Source organism: Culex pipiens, chromosome 2, assembly GCF_016801865.2.
Source record: "Culex pipiens pallens isolate TS chromosome 2, TS_CPP_V2, whole genome shotgun sequence".
Taxonomy (NCBI): domain Eukaryota; kingdom Metazoa; phylum Arthropoda; class Insecta; order Diptera; family Culicidae; genus Culex; species Culex pipiens.
This window is the reverse complement of record NC_068938.1, coordinates 218,002,172-218,028,639: the sequence shown is the minus strand read 5'-3', so window position 1 is coordinate 218,028,639 and position 26,468 is coordinate 218,002,172. Positions and strand designations below refer to the sequence as shown.

General features: G+C 36.5%; 1 protein-coding gene across 1 annotated transcript in view; it reads right to left on the bottom strand.

Annotated features, from left to right (window-relative positions):
- LOC120432544 (uncharacterized) overlaps positions 1-26,468 on the bottom strand; it is a 658,780-nt gene that overhangs the window by 523,510 nt on the left and 108,802 nt on the right. The gene's annotated exons all lie outside the window — the stretch shown is intronic.

The window sequence follows — 26,468 nt, the reverse complement described above, 5'->3', positions numbered from 1 at the left end:
TAGAGTTTGGGACCCCCAACCCTTTCAAAACCTTCCCCTGGGGTGGTACGGCGTAGAGTAGCACATAAATCAACACAGCACATGCACTCGCTTTACGACAATTGCCAATTCACCTCGCCACCCACTCGAACCAGGAGGAGAGCTACGTGCACGGAAAAAGGGTTGGATTGGTTTGGAAAATTCGGTAGAGAACCGTGCGTCTCCACACAATACTTTTTGTGCCGACATGAAAATTTTAACACAGAAATAAGACATGTTTTAGTTCAATACAAATAGAATTCACAGACTTATTCAAAGATTAAAAATTATTAAAACAAGTTATTTTGACACAAATAAAAACAAAATTTGAATAAATTAATTTTATTCATCCATCTTTTTTATGCTTTACAACGCCTTTACTTTCCAACCTAAACAAAGTAAAATGTTTTGTTCAATCTTTACTAACCAATTTTCAAATAATTTAAAGTATGAAAGAAAAAAAAATCCATATTTATTAGATATTTTACAATCACTGAGTAAAAAAAATCTGCCAAAGGCATTTTGTGATAGTTTTTCTAATAACAAATTAAAATGAGCTCGCATTTCAAAAAAGGTTCAGATAAATATGTAAACTTTGTAAACTGGAATTGTCCAAATTCCAAATGCCCAACGTCCATCATTATTACCCAAAATTATGAAAATAAAATAAAAGAAGAACTTTTAATATGCAATTGGTCGTAAAAGTAAAAGTACAAAGAACGTTCAACAATCAACTAAATTTTTCAACGAAAATCCCGAGATTTCTCAGAAAATTTTCAATTTATTAATTATTTGGTAATTTTTCAACAAAATCTTGAAGGACTGCATAATATATCATAAATCGTTAATATTATTTTAAGGATTACTATTTTTCATGTCAAAGAAGATCTCAGTGCTCAACAGCCGTAAACTTGTCTTACCAGTTTGACAGCTTGCCCAGAGCAGACGTGTGTGGAGTGCGCCCTAAAGGCAACGTTCGCGTGCCTCGAGTTGTTTGACGGATGGAGGTGGAAGAGACCTCCGAAACGGATGATTTTCAACTCATCCCTGGAAATCGGAAACGGAAGAAGTCCCCTGAGGTCACCGGAGCTGTCATCGGAGAAGAAAAAGTGGAGCAGAATCTGCTCAACAACAACAAGTTCAGCCCGCTAGCGGATAACAAAAACAACAACAATGCCAGCCCAGCAGGAGGAGGAGACGCTCCGGCGGTTCCACCACCCGGCCAGTCGGCAGGTAAACAAAAGCAACCACCTTTGGTGGTGAAGAACACCACGGATTTTTACAAGCTCGTGGCGATAGTGGAAAGTTTTTAATTTGGTTTCGACCCGATTTACAAACTAACCCGATTTGGAACCAAAGTGACCTGCTTCTCTGTCAATGATTTTGAGAAGTTGCAAGAGCTCCTCAAGAAGAAGAAAGTGGAATTCTACACCCACGGCCGAAGAAGCGAACGATTTCACCGGGTTGTTCTTCGTGGTTTACCTGATGAACTGAAACCGGATGAGGTCAAGTAACTGCTGAAGAGGGATCTCAAGCTGGACGCGCTGGAGGTGCATGTCATCAAGCGGAAGGAAAAGTCCACCGTGGACGAAACTCCGTATATTGTTGTCTTCCCCAAGGGATACATTAATCTGAAAAAGCTCTCTGCAATGAAGGTTGTTTGAACTTCATTACCGAATTTCGGTATGTTTTTACCGAATTCGGTAATTTTCAGTTTACCGAACAGTTCAGCAGTTGAAAATTCGGTAAACTTTACCGAATTCGATAAAAAAAAATCTGTAAATCTGTGCTTTCACCAAAGTCAAAAAGATTATAAAGCATAACAATTTTAATCACAAGCCATTGTCTCAACAATCGAACTAAAACATTGTTTAAAAATACATTAAATATCAGTCCAGTAATTTAGCAAAAAAATAGTCTACAAAATGTCTTACCAAAAAAAAAGAAAATATTGTCCATATATCATTTCATTTCAAATATAATAAAAAGTTATTGGAACTTTTTACTTGCTACTTTTATTTCAACTAATTATTTTTTTCAGAGAGAAAAAAAGTATGATAACTAAAAAAAGAGAATTTGCATTCCAAATAAAAAAATCAATACTTTCGTGAATCCAACTCAATATAATTATTATTGAAAATTCAAATGTTCATTGAATAAACTTTTAAAACCGATTGTTGATTTTTAAGAATAAATAAATGTTTATATGTATGCATTATAAATCAAATTTGGTGGTTTTATCCTTTCTACAATTTTTGTTGTCTTCAAACTGATCGAAAAAGACGTGAAACCTGAAAAACTGAAAAAAATAATAAGGCTGGTACAAATTTTATTCAAAGTTTTCTATATATTAAAGTGATAACGAAATTTTTTTTTTCAGCGAATATTTTTTTTCCAGTACTGTGCAATTGAATTTCAAACAAATCTAAACATTTTTGGTCAATCTCAGAAATGCTAAAAAATAAAAGATTTAAAACGCAGGAAAAGGCATTTCAAATTGTTTTCAGTAGTATAAACTTCTACTTGCATTGATGCATCATGGTCCGAAAGGATTATATTTGTCCCTGATCATGAATCCAAGGCAATTTTCTTGCATCTGGAAAAAAATAAATATTTTTCAATACTTTGAGATCAATATGATGATGAGTTGAATATTTGGGTTCCAAGGGGCGTTTTATAGATGTCTCTCAAACTTTGGGCAATCGCAACTATGTTTCAACATTGTCATTTAATTGAACAAATATGAATTGTTTCACAACATTCTAATCACATCAAACGGATAAAAACCCCAAAAAAAAACTTTTTTTCAAATTGCCCTGCCCAAATCAAAAAGCACAAAACAATTCTAAATTCTGTTATCAAAAGCTCGGCCGAAAAACACAACGCGTGCGTTTGTTGCATTCGATTCAACCTGTCCACTTCAAAGAAGTTGTTGTTAATTTGCGAAATCAAACTTCAAAGACAACCCCCGTTTCTGACCATTTATTCACGTGTTACCCAAATTTCCGTGCAGCAGCCTCACTTCCGTTTGTGTCACACGTGGTGGTGGTTGCATGCAAAATGTTGTTTGGCCCAGAGTGGTGCAATTCCCAGGAAGAACGAAGAACGAGGACTGGAGGAGGTTCGGTCCAGGAAATGGCATTTAGTTTCCAGAGACAGCCAAAAATTTTGTGACAATTCATTTTTCTCTATCACAAACTGACTGGTTCTGCTGTTGGCGGCATGGCGACAACCGAGCACTGACTATTGCCAGCCTCCAACCACCCCTCTTGACTTTTAGTGTGGGTGGGTTAGGAAAAGCCAGTTTGTTGAGTACGGGTCGACCTAATTTTTTGGCCAACAGAATTTCAGGTTATAAATTTTGCCAATGTCATAAAATGTTCGTGTTGGTTATTTTAGTTTTCGGACGCCGAAGGGGCCGAGCTTGGGCTGGGAAACGGCAGGTTTGATTTGATAAATTGTGCCTGGTTTTGCGAGTTACTGGCGATTATACGATTGGGAATTTTGAACCGCATATGGCGAAATCCTTTTGCTGCATGATTTAGTAGCGTAACCTTGTTCGGAAAGCTGCACAGCGTTGTCAAAAACACTCAAGGTAATCAATTTAAATTTGCTGGATTTGTATAAAGAGGAGTCTAAAACGTAGATTTTTAGTAAGAAGGTTAAGTATGCCAACAAAAAAAATCAAAGCTTAGCAAATTCAGCTTATCTACTGCAGGAAACTTTGTGGTTACTCCCACACTAATTAGCCCACAACCTCGAACGAAACTTTTAATGACTTCCTTTAATGTACACTCGACTGGCTAATTCCAGCTGAAAGGATAATTCCGGACATTCTTCTAATTGGGATCCATCGAACCGTCCACCAAGTATCTTCTAAAGAGTGAGAACGGAGAAAAAATGCAAACCAAGACAAAAATCACAACCAAAGCCACTTCCAAGACAAACAAAACAACAGCAATTACGTGCCGCGGAAAAGGACTCTCTGTTCAGGGTACGCAGATTAAAATATAGTGGTGACTCCTTCAAAGCTCTCTTCAGGCGAGGAAATGTTGAAAACGCAAAATACAAAAAAAGGACTTGTCTTTCACTTCACGTAGCCGCCTGGGAAACAAGCCCCAGCGAACGAGAGCGACGAGAGTTGCCTCATTATTCAATTGCAGAGTAAATATAACAGAATTATGGAAAAGCTAACAATACTAATAAAATTATGAGTGAGTTTGTTGGCACTTTATTGTTTGTTGTTGTTGTTCTCTCTGGTCGAGTGCTTTCGTTTGAGCTTTCGTGTGTGCTTTGAAGCTTGACATTTTCCTGGGAAAGAGAAAGATCACCATCCTGTCTTGTGACATTTCTGGGAAATTGCGGGTGTTATTTTTATTGCAGCTCAAAAAAGGTCATTTCTAATTAATTAATTTAAACTTACAAAGCTTCAAAGGGTGCTTACGCAAACGGTCGAACCATAAAAAAGAGGTAAGTTTTCATTCAACTCAATTCTCTATAAATATCCACTTGGATTCACACTTTGTTTGCCACCCTCGCAGCTCTGTTGGAAAAAACTTTGTCCAACACTTCGTGCAGCTTCCTCCCTCCCCGCCAGCACAACCGAGTCTTTGTCCTGGTGTGTATTTTTATAATTCTGAATGCTTAATAGAATTACACCCAACGAGGAGCTGCGCGAGAGCGTGAGTGCGAAGGCAAACTTTTTAATTACATGATGTTTCTTGTTATTTTCCTCTTGGTTCTTTTTTTTCGCTCTGTGTGTGTTACATCACAATCACGGACGGTTCGTGCTGAAGTCGTGCAGTTTCTGTCCACGATGATGGTGGTGACACAGTTTGGGCTGTGGGCTCAGGGTGGGAGTGTAAAAAAAATATTCAAATTTAATTTAATTTTAATTATAAAGTGAAAGATTGCTTATTTGTGTAAAATTAACCCTCTACTGCCCAATTTTCCTTCGAAAATTTTTATGTTTTCTCTTGTTCAGGAGGTCATTTTGAGCACCTTTTTTTCTACGAAAAACTTTACTTCTCTTGTTTTATGTTTTTCTTGTTTCATTTTTTGTATTTTTATTTGAATTTATCTTGTTTAGTTTAAATTTGTTTTTGGTAGCATTTGGCCTATTTTAACACTTCCTATCATTAAATTATGCCTATCTATTTTTTCATGTTTTTACAGTCACTTTGTCAATTTTTGGCTTGTTTTTCACATTTTGTGCTATAAAATGGCACCATTATCATTTAAATTGTAAAAAAATGCGTAGAGGCATAGTTTGGGACACCAGAAAAAAATACTGCATCCTTCTTTTTTCTTAAAATATAGTAAATGTTAGAGAAAAGAAAACAAAGCCAAAGTTCACCCCTAAAATTGGCATTTTTAAAAACATTGACAAAGTCACATGAAAAAAGTAAAACTTCCAACCCATGAATTTTCTAAAACTATAAAATTATTTTTATAGCTCAAAAATTGGTTGAAAAATGGATTTTTGCCGATTTTTCAAATCGAAGCCCGTCTTAAAGCGGGGTTGGGTTGTAGAGGGCTATGTTTTTTATTCCAAACTTTCTAGAGATTTTTTTTAAGTTATAACTTAGTGAATTTTAGGAAACGATAAATTGTAAAACAAAACTGTTTAAATAATATGCATTTATTGATTGAGTAATGACTCATTTTACACAATTTCGCATTTTATATTTTTTGAGATTTTGAATTTTGTTTTCAAACAAGGATCCATACAGTTTTGCAAAATGGGTTGAAAATCTGTCTCTTAAGAAAAGATTTTTTTAACGATGTCTTTAGCAAGATAAAAAAAATTGTACACGGAAAAAAATCCCGATTTTTGTTTATCATATGATTCAGAGTACTAAAGAAAGCATCTTCTGCGCAAGAGTTTAGAACGGTATAAAATCTGGTACCGGAGTCACAATTTTTTTAAAAAAATAACTGATTTTTGGAAAAAAAATCCGAGATTTCTTAAATTATTTTTCGATGTAAAATCAATTCTACAATTGAAGTCTTCATTACACATTTTTTGGGTGAAATTTTATGGAAAATGTACTGTTTTTGCAGTTTAAAAATTTGTAAATAATACCCCCGTTTTTTTTTCAAATTTTGAAATCCAAACCATATCTCTAATTGGAAACATAACACTGAGAAAAACTTATTTCTCACTATATTTAATCTCAAAGAGGCTATTTCATAACAACCAGCAGTCCGATCAACATAGGTAAAAAAAAGGAAAATTGCAGAAAATATTGTCAGCTTTTCGAAAATATTTTTTCGGGGAATATTTAAACATCTTTAAATAAAAAAAAAAAAAAAACATTTTCCGAAATGTTCAACCTGAAAATGCCTTTATTAGAAAACGGTGCACTATATCAAATAATGTATGTTATTATGAATTGCGAATATAATTAAAAATCTTAATGTAGGGGAACTATACCCTTTCTCAGCCTATTTCTATTATCGGCCTATCAGCACTTTGATCATGATTTACAGCTTTCATAAAGTGTTTTTGACTGTTCCAAAGTAATAAATAGATCAAACAAAAGTGAGCAAGCAACTCTCCATTGTTGATACAGCTGAAAATGTTGATTTAATAGCAGAAAACGGCAAAAGTGATGAGAATTGGTCGAACGGTTTAGTGTGATTAAAATGGGCATATTTCCCCTATTTCTTTTTTAATTTAGTTTGGCAGTTTTTTGAGATTTTTTTTCCTAAAACCACAATTCATTTGATAAATCTATACTCCATTACCAGATTTGCTACCACTCTAAACTCTAGCGCGTAAAATCACAATCAGTGTGTGTGTGTGGTCCAATCCAATACCCGCTGGCCGGCAGCGAAATTATGGGAAAGTATAATTTGTATCAGACTTGGGTTATGCTGATACAGCTTATCTCAGTCCCGGGTATTAGGTGGTGACAGCCCTCGCGCTGCTTCCAATGACTCATTTCAGAATGGCAGAGATCCTAGCGGCCCAATTCCGAGGTCATTGGGCATTGTCTGGCCCCGCCTAAACATAGAACAAGAACCAGACGGATCCTCGAACTATCTTTAAACTTCCAATCCCATCAGGCAAAACAGGGATCAGCGCGTATATAATGATAAATAAGTGGCATTTGGGTAAAAACACTTTTTTCTTCCTCTTTTCCCGCGCGAAACAACGACGCAGGCCAAACACGATCGAAGCAGGCCTTGCCTCGCAAAGAGCATCGGCGAGACTGGCCAGCTTCTTTCAAATCACTTTTTTCTTCTTTTCTCCCGCGCGAAACAACGACGCAGGCCAAACACGATCGAAGCAGGCCTTGCCTCGCAAAGAGCAACGGCGAGACTCTAGCGCGTAAAATCACAATCAGTCCCCCAAAAATATGTTTTAAAAAAAATATTAAATACTTGTTTAAGGAACTTAACTTTCAGTGATAATTAGCCAAATATATTTTTACGTGTAAAACATACACTGAAAGAAAAATACACGCCACATATATGAGATTTATTGGATTTTAAAATAAATATAAAATTTTAAGGGTTTTTTCGTTCAAATTTTTTGTGGAAAAAGCCTAACATGTTTAAAAAAGTTTCACGAAAAAAGCAGGATGGAGCAACTCTTCTTAAGAAATACAAACATGATTCATTAAACTTTTTAAAAAGGGTCAATTGAACGTAAAAAAATTTAAAGACCGGTCACGGGGATCGAATCTCCAGATAATGTTTGAATAAAAATATTCGTATTGACCATTGTTTAAGTCCAATCCTTATTATGATACACTGCCGTTCTACGCATAATTGTCCCATGTTCAAAAAAGTGCAACTGAGAAAAACACGATTGAAATTTTTCGACCGTTTTTTGTGTTTCTACGCATAATTGTCCCGTGGGTCCATATTCACCCCATATGTCCCCCAGTTAGCAGTTTATCACTCTTATTTGTTATTCTCTTGCTTTACAAAAGGTAAACAAGACACTATGCTTTGTAAAACAAATGATTCCGCGAGGGAAAATACTTGGTGGGATAGTTATGCGTAGAAGTACAACGATGGGGCAAACAGACTTGGTGTTGTTTTTGATGAGTTTCCTAACAAAGTACTAGATGTTATGTATTTTTCGAAAAGTAAACGTTAAACTAAACCTAAAAACCGATTTAATCCCACCTGGGGTGAGATAGAGCCTTTCTTACTAAAGAATATAACAATGGTAGAACTTTTTTCAATTCATAACATCGACTTTGTTTATTTATAACGTCAGCACAAAAGAAAGTCTTATGATGAAAGCAATGTATTATAAATGATATGATTTACAAAGGAAATAAAAAACGCAATTTTCACCAAAAGAATATTTTCAATCGTACAATATGTTTGTAAGTTTGTAATCAAACAAGCGTTTATGATAAACGCGATCATAGCAAGCTTCCCATGTGCCAGTGACAACGCACACCGCGGTTTTGGTTTTTTAGCTTCGGTACGAGCCCTTTTGTGTGTTGGTATTGTCCGTTGTTTTCAAAGGTACACGCCGCGCGGCATTTCAGAATGTGCCGCAGACACTGTTGCCAGCGATTTTTTGCCCGCGAGCGAGAAGAAGCACTAGTTGGCAACGAAAAAAAAACAACAACACAACGCTTGAAGTTATACCTCTACACCATCGCCTCTTTAGCACAAGGCGCCGTGTGCGGTGAGCGCGAGTGTGGAGAGGAAAGGAATATAAGTTCTCTCCCTCGCTCGCTTGCGATCAAAGCTTTCCTTTTTCACCCAACAACAAGAAGCAAGCCAAGAACTTTCGAAGAAGATCCCCTCTTTCTAAAAAGATCCCCACTCTCTAAAAGCTCTTTCAAATTCACCTCAATGTTTCTCAAGATTTAAATCTTTTGCCTCTGATCTAGATAAAATATTAGTTAGGACACAAACCTCTAGACCACCAAACAACAAAAATAAATGACAGAATTTAAATCGCATAATGGTCTCATGTCGCAGGTTTCAAAAAAAAATACTGGACAGTTATGCATATAATGCTAATACTAAAGAGCCGAAAAATATACGATATCTATAGTAGCAAATGAAAATCGATAGGGCACCCAACACATATAAGAGTATATTGGATCCCAATAACAAGACGCGCCAGCAGTACGCGCCAGCATTAGAAGCTCAACTTGACAACTTGTCGACTTGGCGACGATGCGTCTAAAATCGATGCAGTGTGATTTTTTGACGATTTTTCCGAAGAAAATTCATGCTGAATCGACATATTTACGAAGGTGAAAATGACGTCCAGCCTTAAAGTAAAACCTATACCTTTCTTTAGTAAGAAAGGCAAAAAGTAAATCGCTCTAAAAATTGATCCGGATTGCCGATAGATGTCAAATTTGTTTCAGATGCTCACTCATGGTCTGTACTATGAATGTAGAAAGAAATTTCGGATAAAATCGGAAATGAAAAGTGTTGGCAAAGGTCACCAGGTGGGCTTTTACCTTTTTTTAGGGATTTTTTTTCTTTTGGTAGGTTAATCAAACGGCTCTAAGTCCAGAACCAGATTATGGATCTGGATGAAAATTTGGGAGGTTGTAGAGCTCGAAAAATGCAATTTTTGAGATAAATAAAAAATATGAAAATGAAAAATTTTGACCATATTTTCATTTGAAAACTGTGTATTTTGTTGAAAAGTCTGGCCGCATCCGAAAACAGATGGATATTTCGAAATTCGGTCTCAAAATGACCCTTGTTCAGCACACCAGCTTTCAAATGCACTTGGAACAATCAAAATCGAAAATAGGGGAGCCGAGGATTACGCGACACAAAATTTGGCAAAAAATTTACCACACACGGACATCACTCGAACTCCACGGAATTTATTTTCTCAAAATTCGAGTGTTGGAGATAGGCGAGTTCTGTCAAGGTGAATCGATGGAGCGTCTAAAATCGATGCAGTGTGATTTTTTGACGATTTTTCCGAAGAAAATTCATGCTGAATCGACATATTTACGAAGGTGAAAATGACGTCCAGCCTTAAAGTAAAACCTATACCTTTCTTTAGTAAGAAAGGCAATTAGTAAGAAAGGCAAAAAGTAAATCGCTCTAAAAATTGATCCGGATTGCCGATAGATGTCAAATTTGTTTCAGATGCTCACTCATGGTCTGTACTATGAATGTAGAAAGAAATTTCGGATAAAATCGGAAATGAAAAGTGTTGGCAAAGGTCACCAGGTGGGCTTTTACCTTTTTTTAGGGATTTTTTTTCTTTTGGTAGGTTAATCAAACGGCTCTAAGTCCAGAACCAGATTATGGATCTGGATGAAAATTTGGGAGGTTGTAGAGCTCGAAAAATGCAATTTTTGAGATAAATAAAAGATATGAAAATGAAAAATTTTGACCATATTTTCATTTGAAAACTGTGTATTTTGTTGAAAAGTCTGGCCGCTTCCGAAAACAGATGGATATTTCGAAATTCGGTCTCAAAATGACCCTTGTTCAGCACACCAGCTTTCAAATGCACTTGGAACAATCAAAATCGAAAATAGGGGAGCCGAGGATTACGCGACACAAAATTTGGCAAAAAATTTACCACACACGGACATCACTCGAACTCCACGGAATTTATTTTCTCAAAATTCGAGTGTTGGAGATAGGCGAGTTCTGTCAAGGTGAATCGATGGAGCGTCTAAAATCGATGCAGTGTGATTTTTTGACGATTTTTCCGAAGAAAATTCATGCTGAATCGACATATTTACGAAGGTGAAAATGACGTCCAGCCTTAAAGTAAAACCTATACCTTTCTTTAGTAAGAAAGGCAAAAAGTAAATCGCTCTAAAAATTGATCCGGATTGCCGATAGATGTCAAATTTGTTTCAGATGCTCACTCATGGTCTGTACTATGAATGTAGAAAGAAATTTCGGATAAAATCGGAAATGAAAAGTGTTGGCAAAGGTCACCCGGTGGGCTTTTACCTTTTTTTAGGGATTTTTTTTCTTTTGGTAGGTTAATCAAACGGCTCTAAGTCCAGAACCAGATTATGGATCTGGATGAAAATTTGGGAGGTTGTAGAGCTCGAAAAATGCAATTTTTGAGATAAATAAAAGATATGAAAATGAAAAATTTTGACCATATTTTCATTTGAAAACTGTGTATTTTGTTGAAAAGTCTGGCCGCATCCGAAAACAGATGGATATTTCGAAATTCGGTCTCAAAATGACCCTTGTTCAGCACACCAGCTTTCAAATGCACTTGGAACAATCAAAATCGAAAATAGGGGAGCCGAGGATTACGCGACACAAAATTTGGCAAAAAATTTACCACACACGGACATCACTCGAACTCCACGGAATTTATTTTCTCAAAATTCGAGTGTTGGAGATAGGCGAGTTCTGTCAAGGTGAATCGATGGAGCGTCTAAAATCGATGCAGTGTGATTTTTTGACGATTTTTCCGAAGAAAATTCATGCTGAATCGACATATTTACGAAGGTGAAAATGACGTCCAGCCTTAAAGTAAAACCTATACCTTTCTTTAGTAAGAAAGGCAAAATGTCAAAAAGTCAGAATCGACCAAAAATGACATGGGACAATTATGCGTAGAACGGCAGTACAGCGGTTTTAAAAGTTAAAAAAGTAGAAAACCAGGGGGTTTGGATTTTTCATGTGGTTTTTTGACATTTCTATTTGCATGATTTATTTTTTTTAGTCTCGAACATATTGTTACAAGAAACCTCGTCTAATTTCCAAAAAGTTAGATTTTGACCGCATTTCAATTGGAAGTATGTGCTTACAGATATTGGCTTACATCAATAAAAAAAACGAGTTCAATTGAATTGAAATGCTGATACTGAAGAAGTGGTAAATAAAAAGACTTTTATGTTAAACTGTTTGGAGAATTTTATATTTTATGAGCGACTTACCATCCTGCATTTTTCGTGAGGCTTTTTGCAACATGTAAGGCTTTTTCACAAAAATTTAACGAAAATAAATTGTAGCGCACCTTCAACTATGATTTTAAATCTAACATATCAAAAAATCTCATGGAAGCGGCGAGTTTTTTCTTTCTGTGATTTTTTTAGAAAGCCCATCACATTACCTACACATTTGTATTTTTTTTTTATATGATGTATCGATTTCGAGATAACAATATTTTTATTACGAATTACAAAAATATTTAAATAACTTATTCCCTTCTCAATTGGGTCCTAAATTGAAGCTTAGATTGCTGATATTATTGTTTACAGCGATAAAGCTTATTTTTCTGAGTACAATGACCCTTTGTACGACCACAAAGAGTTTAAAATGGATATTTAAATCAATTTTGAAAAACTAACCTCGCGGTCCTTCTTGACAGAAAAGCTCCTACTTGACAGCTCGTTCCAAGGGGACCATAGTTGATCCATCGAAAAAATGTTGTCTTGTCAAAAAATTGTTTTGCATTAAAATGAAAAAAAAGTGATCAGAAATGGTTTTTAATCGTGTTTTTTACCGTTGTACATAAAAATTTACATAGGGCTTTAGTACCCAATTGTCATTCTTGAGTGTAACTGGCTCCACACGGAGAAAAATCAGTTCCCAAAATCGTGAACAAGTGTTTAATTTTTATGAACGCTTGTTCACGATTTTGGGAATTGAAATTTCTCCGTACATCAACACAAAATTGCTTATATTAGCCTAAAGTAACATGTCAACGAAGTTTCATTGAAATTTGAGAGGGACGAGTAACAAAGTACCCAAGAAATTCCTATTTCTGGCTGAAATTGCTCATTGTAAACAATTTTTTCATCCGTCAATTGTCACCCTCCATAAAAGTGCACTCAAATGCATTGCAGCAGTAACCCAGTTTTCAGATTGTCAGCAGGATTAAAATTATCCCCCTCGGTGGCACCTCTTAACCCCAGCTCCAAAATAAATGGCCCGCCAACGACGACGACGCAGGCAGCCGCGTTAAGCTTGAGATTAAGCTTAATTCTGAAAGGGGGTTGACATGCCCAAAGTGGTTATTTCACATTTGCATAGAGGAGGCACTTTTTTTTACTGCCGTCGCTGTTGCACAGATTATCCTGACACATGCCACTCAAAACCGGGTTGGCCTGGCGTGGTGCACACAACACATAAAATCAGCTGCAAATTCGTCATTTGGAAGTCATTTGGAGCCTCGTCAGCGACACCACCGCCCAAACGTGCCGGCAGGACTTGGCTCAAACTCCCGCGTCTCCCTTCTCGCGTGATGCATCGTCTAAGCATGCAAACAGTAAATTATGAATCTTTCATCTTTTATGAAATTACACCCCAGTTGCCCAAGGTTCCCTTCGTCTCCCGCTGGAGAATCCTTTCTACGGCAATGGTGCCGTTTTCGCAGTTCTGTGTCCTCGTTTGAAGTCATTTGACCGACCTCGGAAACGACTCGCACGTCGCGTCTCCACACTTTGTCAAAACAACAACTGCCAACAACCGGTGCCAGCAGTGGAGGGGGGGGGGGGTTAAATAGGGGAGGGTAGTTAGTTTATTCAAAGTGATTTTTAATCTTGACATTTTTTGAAAATTTCAAGAAAGATTGTAACATAAATAATAACTGTAGGTGGCTCTCCCCTAAAGCTTCACAAAAAAAACTCATAGCACGGAAAAATGCTCTCTCGTCCTTTCCACCTTTTGAAAAGCTCCTAGCAAAGCAAAAACTGACGGCGGCAGTGGAATGGCGCACATTCGTGACCTAGCGACAAAATTAAATTAGTGGTTTATAATGAATGTTGTGTCATGAACCCTTGCTTTGCGCGTCCTTCCTTGGACTCGGACTCGGTTGGTTGGGTTAGGGCTTGCAGTCATTGCGGTCGCTTTCTGCTCCTTTTGTGGTGGTTGCTTCAGCGCTGCACAAAGCGACATCTAGCGTGTCACCCGCCACCGGCTATTGCTTTTGCCGCAGGAGACAGACTTCCAAGGCAGGACGTTGTGTAATTACCGGTTGTTTTTCTCCCATTTCGCTAGCGCGCAAATTGGAAGCACTTTGTGTGTGGAGCTCACACAGGAGAAGACTTTGTGCTTTTGAGTTTTGAGAAAATTCTATGGCACTGTTTAGGGCACAATTTGCCTCCACTTTGTTTGCCAGTAATTAGATTAGTAATCAATAATGCCAAACAGAAACTAATTAAATGCTAATTAGGAATAATTTACTATCCAGGTTACTATACTAAACTGAAAAAATATTATGTTTTTAGTTATGAGCAATGTAATAAGCTTATATCTGTAAGCCCATACATCCAATTGAAATGTGGTCAAAGACAAACTTATGGGAAATTGGACGAGCTTTCCGGTAAAAATATTTTCGAGACTGAAAAATCAAGTCTGTCATATAGAAATTGCCAAAAACCATAAAAAAAACCTATTTTTTCAACATTTTTATTTTTAAAACCGCTGTAACTTCACAAGGATTGGACTTAGGACAGTGGTCAATATGGAGACTTTTATGTAAAATTGTCTGAAGAATCGACTCTCGTGTTTGGTTTTTGAAAATTTTGACGTTTAAAGCACTTTTGAAAAAAACAGTTTCAGTAAATGATTTTGGTATTTTCTTAGGTGAGTTGCTCCATCCTGCATTTTTCATGAGTCTTTTTGTAACATCTTAGGCTATTTTCACAAAAAAATGAACGAAAAAAATCGTGCGCTCACCTTCAAATTTGACTTTGAAGCATAAAAATCGAAAAATCTCATAAAAGCGGAGAGTTTTTTTCGTTCAGTGTATTTTTTTCGGAAAGCCCGTCAAATTTCCTACGAGTTTGTGTTTGACCACTTTTTGATACGATGAAACGGCTTCGAGATACAACAATATTTAAATTACGAAATACACAAATATTTTAAACACAAACGCTTTTCTCAAATGTCACTATCGAGTGAAACTGGCTCCATATACACAAAAATGGCTTATATAAGCGTAGGATAACATCTCTACAAAGTTTCATTGAAATCGGAGAGGGTCGAGAAAAAAGTACTTAAAAAATTCCTGTTTTGGGCTGGAATTGCTCGGTGGTAATGTCTTTCTGCGATGTCGCTTTTGAAATTTGTTCAATGACTGTCCCTTTAGGCCGTTCATGAAAATTTACTAATTTACTGTTATATTTGGATTAGGCTTTTTCTTCTTGAACATATTTTTTTTTGCTTCAATTTATTTTTAAACATTTTTTTTTTAGTTTGGAAAAATCAATATTTGTCAGAATGAATTGATGATTTTTTTTAACATGAATCTAATTGAATTTGAAGTAAAAAGTTCATTTTCAGACCAGGATTATAGCCTTAGCTCAGTGAGGCTTATGTTTAAACAAGGGGTTTCCAGCATCGTGTCAGACTGGTCATTAATCCGGAATTACTTGGAACTTGAGCAAGTAATTCTGTAATTCCGGATTTACTGAGTAATTCCAGAGTAATTCTGGTAATTCTTAGTAATCCCTGTAATTCTGGTAGTTCCATGATTCTTTTTTGTGAAAACATACATCAGAAAATAATAAAATAATAAAAAACAACTGTTAAAAAGATAATTTTGATAAACCTTTTATGATTCTATTTATTGCCTATTAAAGTCATAGCTAGTACGGGATCATTCGAGTTTTGAGTAAGTAATTCAGTAATTCCAGTATTACAACGCAATTCTGCAGTAATTCCTGTAATTCTAGAATTACCTAGTAATTCCGTAGTAATTCGTGTAATTCCATAGTTACTCAGTAATTCGTGTATATCCCATTAATTCAAGTAACTACTAGTAATTCTTTAAGGGAAATCGGCAGAATGCATTTGCTTTTGCTTGAAGAACAGAGTGAATGTCCGCTAATTTGGATGCTCTCTAATTCAAATTTATTCGGATGAAAAAGCACTCAAACGTCAAAATCAGTTGTCAAACTGATATTGACATTTGAGCAATTCTCTACAAAACCGGCCGATTTCGACCATTTTTATTTTTTGTATTTTTTTATTTGGCTCAAACTTTGTGGGGGCCTTCCCTATGACCAAAGAAGCCATTTTGCATCATTAGTTTGTCCATATAAATTTCCATACAAATTTGGCAGCTGTTCATACAAAAATGGTACGTAAATATTCGAAAATCTGTAACTTTTGAAGGAATTTTTTGATCAATTTGGTGTCTTCGGCAAAGTTGTAGGTATTGTTAAGGACTATTTAGAAAAAAATAGATACACGGAAAAAAAAATTACCCGATTTTTTTATTAACTTTTTTTTCACAAAAACTCAAATTCCCAAAATACGTATTTTTTTATTTTCGAGATTTTTTGATATGTTTTAGGGGACAAAAATCCGCAACTTTTGAGCTATAGAGAAACATGGTCAAAAAATCTGCCGCCGAGTTATGATTTTTTGAAAAACTGGTGATTTTTGGAAAAAATCGAAATTTCATTCAAAAAATTTTTTTGACCTCATTTTTTATGCAAAATTGAATTTGCAATCGAAAAGTACTTTACAGATTTTTTGATAAAGGGCCCCGTTTTCAAGATATAGCCACCGAAAGTTTGATTTCAGCGAAATATTTGCAGTTTTTCGATTTTTAAAAATAGTGACCATGAGTGACCATCTCTAAAAATATTTTTTTTGAAAAGTTCAGAAAATTTGCTATAAAATTGTCTAAGAGACATCGAAGATTGGACCTCTGGTTGTTGAGATACAGCGGCTTAAAGAAAAAGAAACACGAAAATTGAAGTTTTCCAAGTCTCACCCAAACAGCCCACGATTTTCTAATGACGATATCTCAGCAACTAATGGTTCAATTATCAATGTTAATACATGAAACATTCGTGAAATTTTCCGATCTTTTCGAAAAAAATATTTTGAAAATTTTTAAATCAAGACTAACATTTCAAATGGGCATAATATTCAATGTTTGGCCCTTTTAAAATGTTAGTCTTGATTTAATTTTTTTCAAAATATTTTTTTCGAAAAGATCGGAAAATTTCACGAATGTTTCATGTATTAACATTGAAAATTGAACCATTAGTTGCTGAGATATCGTCATTAGAAAATCGTGGGCTGTTTGGGTGAGACTTGGAAAACTTCAATTTTCGTGTTTCTTTTTCTTTAAGCCGCTGTATCTCAACAACCAGAGGTCCAATCTTCGATGTCTCTTAGACAATTTTATAGCAAATTTTCTGAACTTTTCAAAAAAAATATTTTAAGAGATGGTCACTCATGGTCACTATTTTTAAAAATCGAAAAACTGCAAATATTTCGCTGAAATCAAACTTTCGGTGGCTATATCTTGAAAACGGGGCCCTTTATCAAAAAATCTGTAAAGTACTTTTCGATTGCAAATTCAATTTTGCATAAAAAAATGAGGTCAAAAAAATTTTATGTATGAAATTTCGATTTTTTCCAAAAATCACCAGTTTTTCAAAAAATCATAACTCGGCGGCAGATTTTTTGACCATGTTTCTCTATAGCTCAAAAGTTGCGGATTTTTGTCCCCTAAAACATATAAAAAAATCACGAAAATCAAAAAATACGTATTTTGGGAATTTGAGTTTTTGTGAAAAAAAAGTTAATAAAAAAATCGGGAAATTTTTTTTTTCCGTGTACCTATTTTTTTCTAAATAGTCCTTAACAATACCTACAACTTTGCCGAAGACACCAAATTGATCAAAAAATTCCTTCAAAAAATACAGATTTTCGAATATTTACGTACCATTTTTGTATGAACAGCTGCCAAATTTGTATGGAAATTTATATGGACAAACTAATGATGCAAAATGGCTTCTTTGGTCATAGGGAAGGCCCCCACAAAGTTTGAGCCAAATCAAAAAATACAAATAAAATCCATTTCCGGTTTTGGTAGAGAATTGCTCATTTACCCCATTATTTGATGATTTCCAAGTAGGACAGGTTTTGAGTTTCCCGGAAAACGTGAAAAATATTTATTCCCAGGATTTTTTTTGAAGAAGTCATAAAATCTATATTTTGTTTATATTTTTTTATGTTTTTCAAGCTTGAAAGTTATAAAATTAGCTCAATACTATTAACAGTGTTGCAAAAGAGTGCTAGAAAAGCTATCAATAGATTATCTCTGCACCAAAAATATCCGAGAGTATAGCGGCCGTCACTATAGCTTGTGAGAATTCTTCTTGTGTCTCGTGATTCCCAGCGATGTCATTCTCTCTCTATCACTCCTTCCCTTTTCCTCGACTATGCGCTCTCACCGCTGAGTCTCTCAATCTCTCCGAAAACTGCAATGAGAGAACGCGAGATGGCGATTAGGAGCCGACCACGCATAACGTCCCGTTAAACTGCGTTTGCAAAATTGGTTTTGTGGCGGCTTTTGTGGTTAAACGCTGTTGCGGTAGCATGATCGTGCAAGCGGGAATGAGAGTGAAAAAGAAAATGTCAATCGCGAGTGTGTAAACACGAAAACGTGTTCGGCTATGTTCGGCGCTGAGAGTTTCAATGAGGAGAGAAGAGCAGTTGTATTTGAGGCATGAATATTCAGGCGGGATAATTGTAGTTGCTGAGAGCTGATATTTTGATATTTTAACAACCCTGACTATTAATATCAATTCTAAACAAGGATAGCAGTTTTTAGATAGCTTAAATAAATTTTTGTTCTTTTCTGTTGTGCTTTGAATTTTGTATGCACCACATTTCTAATTAAAATTTAATAAGTATCTTATGAATATTTATTTTTAATTTATTTCTATATGACATGACTAAAACAGCTTAAAAAGTTGGTTTAAGATGTCTAAAAACAAAACTGACAACAAATAAAATGGTACCAATTTATATACAATTTTAGAAAAGTTTAAACTTATTAATTGTAATGCTAATGTAATTTCCAGGCCAAAATAAGATTTTTGTTTGATTCCGGGAATTCCCCATACAAAATATAAAAATTCTCGGCATTCAAGATCCTGGAAATTTTGTGCCGGGAATTCCCGGGATGGACGCACTATTGCCAAGCACGTGGTTTTGTGCGTTTGACAGCTGTCAGTCTATCCAATTCCAAAGAGTTTTCTCAATATGCTGGAAGCTGGGCAGTAATTCCAAGTTATTTTTATAAATTTTAGCGTGGTTTCTGGTAATCCCAAGCAACTCTGGGAAATCAAAGTAATCCGTGGCATCTTGCCAGTAATCCTGGTAATTCCATTTAGACTGGTCAGTAATCCTTGATGCTGGAAACCCCTTGTGTTTAAATAAAGAACGCTGTAAAGATTTTTCAAATATATAGGTCGAAATTGTAGAAATATGGCCAAGTTCCAAAAAAATAATGGAAAATCTGACAAACCTTAAATACATCGTTATTCTGGCTGAAACTCATAAAATCTGGCATTCCCAGATTTATGTGGCAATCTTGCAACCCTGTCTGTGCGCATAAATGTCCCAAATAAAGTACTGGATATTTTTAGCTTTTCTAACAGAATACATGAAGTGATGAAAATGCAAGTGGGACATTTATCCAAACAAGGGCAGTAATATGTTTCAAAACATCAGGGACCAAAAAAACTTGAAGCGACCAAAGAAATTTCAGTTGATTCCATTTTGAAGAGTAAAAATTCAAAAATTAGATTAAATCAAATAAACAAAATTGAAAATGTTGTTTTTCCTCAAATCAAATAAGAACCCGGATAAACGAAAACTATATCGATTCTAGTGTGGACCTTAAAAAAACCTTATGAGATATGGTCACCATTTGTTACAATGTTATTTGGCGGACCTCGATAACTATTTGTTAAATGGTTACCATACGTAATAGAGTTATTTTAATGTTTGTAATGGTAAACAATTTTCTTGATAACTTTAAAAAACTATTTGCAGATGTTTTCTCAAATGGTTACCCTAAATCATAAGGTAATTTTAAAGTTCAAATGGTTCAACTGGCGGACCTTCATAACTATTTATCAAATGGTTACCGTTGGTAATAGAGTTATTTTAATGTTTGTAATGGTCAACAATTTTCTTGATGACTTTAAAAAACTATTTGAGGATGTTTCCTTAAATGGTTACCCTAAATGATAAGGTAATTTTGAAGTTCAAATGGTTCATATTGATTCACGAGTACCATATAGAAACATTAAATAATCATTTGAAAATAGTTACAATTTGCAAAAGCGTTTACCAAATTTTAATAAGTTTTGTTTTCAAATGAAAAAAAAAAACTATTTTGTCTGTAGCTTCATAAGGAGTTGGGTCAGTACTGGAGTCGGATTTGGGCAACTTCCGGAACAAGATTTTGTCTAACTAAGTTGCCGGAAAAGTGTACGATCTACACAGAAAAAAAAATCCGGTAAATATATGAATTTTATAATTTTACTGTTTAAACATACACCCAATCGGCGGTCGCATGATTGTGATACATGGCGGCATGAAAGTATATCAGAATCTGCATGAAAACTGTCCTCATGCATTTTTTGCGATATAGGGGTATGACATTTTTGCCCGTTACCGACAATTATCGACATTACCGACGGCAGATTGATTGTATTGCAGAAAAAAAAATCTTAACAGAACGAGGATTGAACCATCAACTTCTAGGTTGCTGATCCGACACGCTACCACCGCGCCATGGACGCTTGATGAATGGTGAGGGACAGAGCGTGAACATAATGTTCTCTCTAGAGTGTTGCTCGGGGACGCGCCAGCATTCTATGTGTTGGTGAGAACTGCAGATCGCTGACGTGTTTACACGCGGGCAAAAATGATCTATGGGTTTGCTACAAAAAATGTAATAAAATATAACATTTTTTGCAACAAATCCACTGTTGCAGATTTTGAGATATATTTTTCGTTTGGGTGTAGAGAAAGACTAAATAACACTTTTTTGATGCATTAGAAAACAAAAAAAAATAAGGCTTTTGAACGACACCTGATTAAGATTCAACAGAGTAATGCAAATTGAGAGTCGATAAAATTTTATTAATTGTAATCGTGCAATACTTACATAACTATTAATAAACATTCTGTCATCAGCCGAGCTCAGGTCGTCGGGTCCAGAATAAGTGTTGAGTGACTGGAATCGTACTTCAAGCAATTGCGCTGCTAAAACCTCGTTCAGCCGTAGCGTGGCTCGCTCCTTGGCTGCCGCTAGGTTCAGGTCCGTAAACGCTAGCGAGCAGCCGTCGCTCCGGTGCTTTCGGCGGCTAGCTGGTTAGTTAAAAACGGCGTCTGATTGTCCGACTAATCTGACAGCATCCTGCTACAGGAGCTGCAATCGCATGATAGTCATCGGTAACGAGCGCAAGACCGGTCCACCTGCGCGTGAGGAAAAATACTAACATTACTTAAATCGCTTAACCTGATTGAGGACGTCCAAGCGTTCCGAGTTGAGAACCGATGTGGTGTCTCCAACTACAGTTGGCACCTCAGCGCCTCTTGAACGAAGCAGCTCCGGACATGCTACCAAAATCTGCCAAAATTACAGGGCCAAAATTATCTCAGGACACCAGTAAACTCCACAGCACACTAACCCTCGCGAGAATTGGAGTCTCAAGTACCTCGAAATGTCCATCCTCAGCAGTGAATCTCGCCTCGAGAATCTTCAGCGCTTGTCCGGGACCGTTACAGCAAAGCTCCCAGAATCACGCAAGCAGATTCGAACGCATCTCCGGCGTAATACATGTCCACGAAAATGCCATTCCGGCTCGAGGTCTCTATTCAACTGATCACAATTAACTTTGTTTTCCAAAATCTCGTTCTTCCTGGTGTCACTGCTCTTTTCAAAGCCAAAACTTTTTATTAAAACAACGAGCCGACAAAACGTAAAACCTACTTCGACGGAACGTAAACTGGGAAACCGCGGATGCCGGAAATCGGTACTGGATGAGGATCGGCTTTGTTTACACGCATCGAACGCAGTAGGCCGAGACTGAAAACAAAAACTAAAAAAACATTGTACACGTTGTGAGAAAATCACCCAAACTCAAGAAACTTTTAAACAAAATCCAAAATGTGTTACACGTCGCAAGAGAATGAAACAAAACAAGAACTCTGGACCTGGAAATAGATTTTTTGAATTTGCTTTTAGTAAGGGGATAACTCGAGGGATAATTCCAGAACTGTTTCAACGCGAAAAAAATTATGAAAAAAAACTAATGCTGCTATGAATGTTGATAATTCTACAACTTATAAAATTGCAAAATTAGCAAATTATTAAACTGAATATTTGATTTGATGTTATTTTTACACTACAAAGCTTACCGCTGAGTACATTTCCAGACTTTTTTATCATCTTAGTTAGCTGGAGACGGACCCCAAGTAGGCCGCGGGTAATCGGCTCCCCTCCCACTAACTAACATTTATTCACAAGATCCTCTGTAATTACTCTTAGCTTTAAGAAAAATGTAATTACAAAAGCCGACTCGGTCCTAACCAGGACCCAGCACCGAAAAGGACCTAATAAAAATAATTTTATGAAAAAAAATAGCTGGAGACAGGTTCATTCAAAAATTACGTCCATAAATAGGGGGAGGGGGCTCGAGTTTTTGACAGCACATGTTAAAGGTAAAGAGTTATCTACGTGCGCATGTATTGCGTGTACGTACACGAAAAAGATTGAGGTTAAATTTTGTCCAGCCAGCAAAATCAAATGGTGCGCTAGTGTGTGTACGCGAAACGTCATAAAGCTCTATAGGAAAAGTGCGTGACAGAGGGGAAGGGGGGGGGGGCGATAATCTCTGGACGTAATATTTGAACAAACCCTACACAAAATGTTTTAAAAAAATATAGAACCTAATAAAAAAAGTAGTCCCGCCCGTGTGGATCAATCGGACCGCGCACTGGACTCACAATCCAGAGGTCGCCGGTTCGAATCACGCGGCGGGCGCTCTAAAATTCTTTGTGTAAATATGAGTAATCAGCGCCGTCGCTCCGTGCCATACTTTCATACACTTAGGAGCCCAGGACGGCGAATTCCTTGTAGATAAAAAGGAAGACACTAGTGGTTGGTACTAGCAATGGTGGCCGACAGCTATAAAGTCAACTTCGTTTTAATAAAAAAAAGTCCCGATTTAATCCAATTCTACATGGCACTCCAGTGGTTTCATTATTTTTTAAGATTTCCTCTTTTTTTTTTGTTACACTCGTTCAAACCTAAAAAACAAATAGTAAAAAATATTCAGTACACATTGTACTCTTTGTTTACACTTCGGCTTCGGCCCTATTACAATGTTTTGCTAAAAATGAGTCAAGAATTTCAAAAAAAACTGTCCACGTAGTTTATGGATAGCCCATGGATTTCAAGATAGCGTAATCACGAAGAAATCCAATAAATGTTAGGAAATTTGCCGCACGATCTCAAAAATGTTGTTCTGGAGTACGAGCTACAACCTAAGAGGCGAATGCACGTGGAGTGTAAAACCTCTATAATAAAACAACAACAACAACAACGAGCTACAAAGTGGGTACTTTTTTGCGGGGTTCTGGGATACCCGTTTCTGAACCGATAGAAATTGAAAATCAAGTTCAGCCTTTTATTACTATTTTTCCATCATAGTGTAAACGAAATGTAAACAGTCAGCAAACATTAGACGTTTTGGTCTGTTTTTCTTTTCTTGATTGGAGCATTTTTATTTTAATTTAAACCAACTTTTCAAACAAGCCGAAATTTAAATTGAAATATTTTGCACTTAGTAACACAAATTCAACTTAAAGGTAAGATCTACAACAATTTGGTACCCGAATCGAACGATTGACACCTCCATTGGCAAATTTCAGATATGTCCTCACAACAAACTGCAGCCGGAAAACCATGCCCAAAACTTTCGATTCTGTTGCGGTTCTAAAGCTCAAGATTCCTTGGAGGTGCCCTAAAACATCTCTCGGAACCTTGCGCGATTCTACGAGTGACCACCGCTAACGAATGCTCGAATATGATAGCTCGAAAAGGCTGGCAGCTTGTGCGGCCGGAACTTTGCATCACAAACAATTATGCTGCAACTGAGTTGGAGACATTCATCTATTAAACCAGGACAAACGGAAGCAGAATGGTCAGAGCAAGGCCATCTGCGAGAAAGACTTCCGACCAGAATGTTTGGGTTGATTTTCTGCGATTCGTTCCCCGGACAGAAGGATTTTTTGCTCGACAGGTATTTTCGTAAAGTAGGTAATCCGTCCATCTGGACAGAACCATCGAAGGGAACAAAATAGTAACTGGCAGATGAGCCGATGTGGGATTGTAAACAAAGAGTGTATCCTGCTCACTACTATTGTAAACATACACTGGCGTGAGCAGGATACACTCTTTGTTTAAAATCTCTCATCAGCCCGTTTACATTGTTTTGCTTAATTAAATGTTAAACCGCCGCGATGTATGTACCCTGTGAAAAATATTTATCACCATCAGTCACTGAACTTTTGTTGTAAACGGCCTCCAAGTATCGAAAAGTTTAATTTTCGTCTCATTTTTACCAAAACAAACAAAACTTTGTTACAGCTGTGATTAAATCATTGAATGCACCTCAGCTAAATCATTTACACTAGTTGCTTCCATTTTAACCATAAATCTTCTTTTTTTTTGTGTACTCAACGATGGTGGGGCTGATAAAAGCGAAGAATTACAACTTTGGCGGAGAGATTGTGAACCATACGGTAAAGGCAATCACTATACGGTGAAGTGTTTGTCGTGCAGCAGCACCAGTAGTACCAAGTTAGGTGGACATCATTTGGCTTACTTGGCCCTGGATTACTCCAACTTTGGGGCTGCCAAAGAAAGCCAATCCGGAGTTTACCAATTTTAATTGACAGAATCTATAGGTACCAACGAAACAGAAAACAAACGGAGGAGCTCAAGAACAAAAAGGCTCGAAAATGTCGGTTCGTTTTGATGCGCTACAATTTCTTTGAGTTTCGTTGACGATTCAATTTTAAGCATATCTAGACACCAATGCTATGCTTTTCTATGCGATTCAATTTTAAGCATATCATGTTTTTGATAATTGTCACTTTATTTCAATTGTTTGAGCGAATCATTTTTCAACAGTTGATAATTTTGGATTTACGGCATATTTGCGAGAGCAGGTAACGAGCGTAGCGAGAGAAGAGAAACGAAAGAGCGCGCCAGGTAGAGTATTATTACTCTGCTTTGCGCGCTCTCTCGTTTCTCTTCTCTCGCTATGCTCGCTACCTACACTCGTTGCAGGCAAAAACAGTCTGAAGTAGAACGTTTGTGCGGCTGGTTGTTGTCTACGTTTTGTGCGCAGGTATACTTTTCAAACAAATCATTTGATTTACAAGATACTTTGTTTACATTTTTCTTGTTGATCATTTCAGCGCCGTGGAGAACTTGAAACAACGGAACAGCTAGAAGATTCGGCGGCAGCCGACCGACAAAACAAAATCGAAGCGAACGCCGTGGCATTAATCAAGGAAATCATTTGAATCATCAGATAAGTACACATATTTGAATGTTACAATCGTCTCGATACTTTGTGATTTTTTTCTTATTTTTTCAGGTTTGGACGACTTTGACAGTATGATCAACCGAACAGAATCGGCAATCAACTAGAATTAAAGCCGAAAAAGTTATTATTAATATTATTGTTGTGAACCATCCGTCAAAAAGTGAACAATTCTGTAAAAATTAGGTAAGTAAAAAATGCTAGAAAAACTATTAAAAACCATTTGAAAACTATTTCTCAAATTGTGGAACTGGGAGAAAATTATAGAATTAACCTTGAATTACCATGTGAAAACTATTTCTAAAATAGTAGCGCTCGGTAAAAATAGCAAGAAAAACCCTAAAAAACCATTTACGAACCATTTGTAAAACAGTAGCAGCAAGGTTAAAAATTGTAAGAAAAACCTTAAAATACCATTTAAAAACCACTTCTGAAACAGTAAAAACCGGAGGAAAAAGGTCGCTTCCACGCGAAAATTAACTTTATTTTTACCATTACACAAATGGTAATCTGACGAAACGTTGTTCGGAGATTTTTAAGGTTACCGTTGCTAACCACCCTCAATTCAGATGGTCGAACTTTATGATAAATGGTAGGGTACCATTTCCGATATGGTATTTTTAAGGTTTTCCTACCATTTTTCAAATAGTGGTTACGATCTCTGAAATGGTGTGAAAACCATTTAACAAAAAGTTTTTTTAAGGTTCTCGTTTATGCGGGAAATGTTTTAAGACTTTATTAATTTGTTTATTTTTTAAAACAATTTATCAAGCATTATTTCCGGCCCGCCACTGCACAGTGGGAAAAAAGGGCCCAAAAAATTACCGCAACATGATTTCGCGCAAACCATCAATTGCTATACACCAAAAGCTTCGTTTTTGCACCAGGAACAATAATCCGATGAAAAATCGCACTGCACGGACCGGTGGCCGGAGTACAGGCCACCGGAAGATCCGGATTTTTGGATAAAGTGTCAGATTTATCCAATTGTGAACTGATAAGCTTTTTTCTGCCATGAATAGTCATGCATAACAATCCTAGAATATTATTAAATACCATAGGACCCATCGGAACCGGTTCCACCGATCTCCGGTGGCCACATCCGGAACCGCATTAGGAAACAGC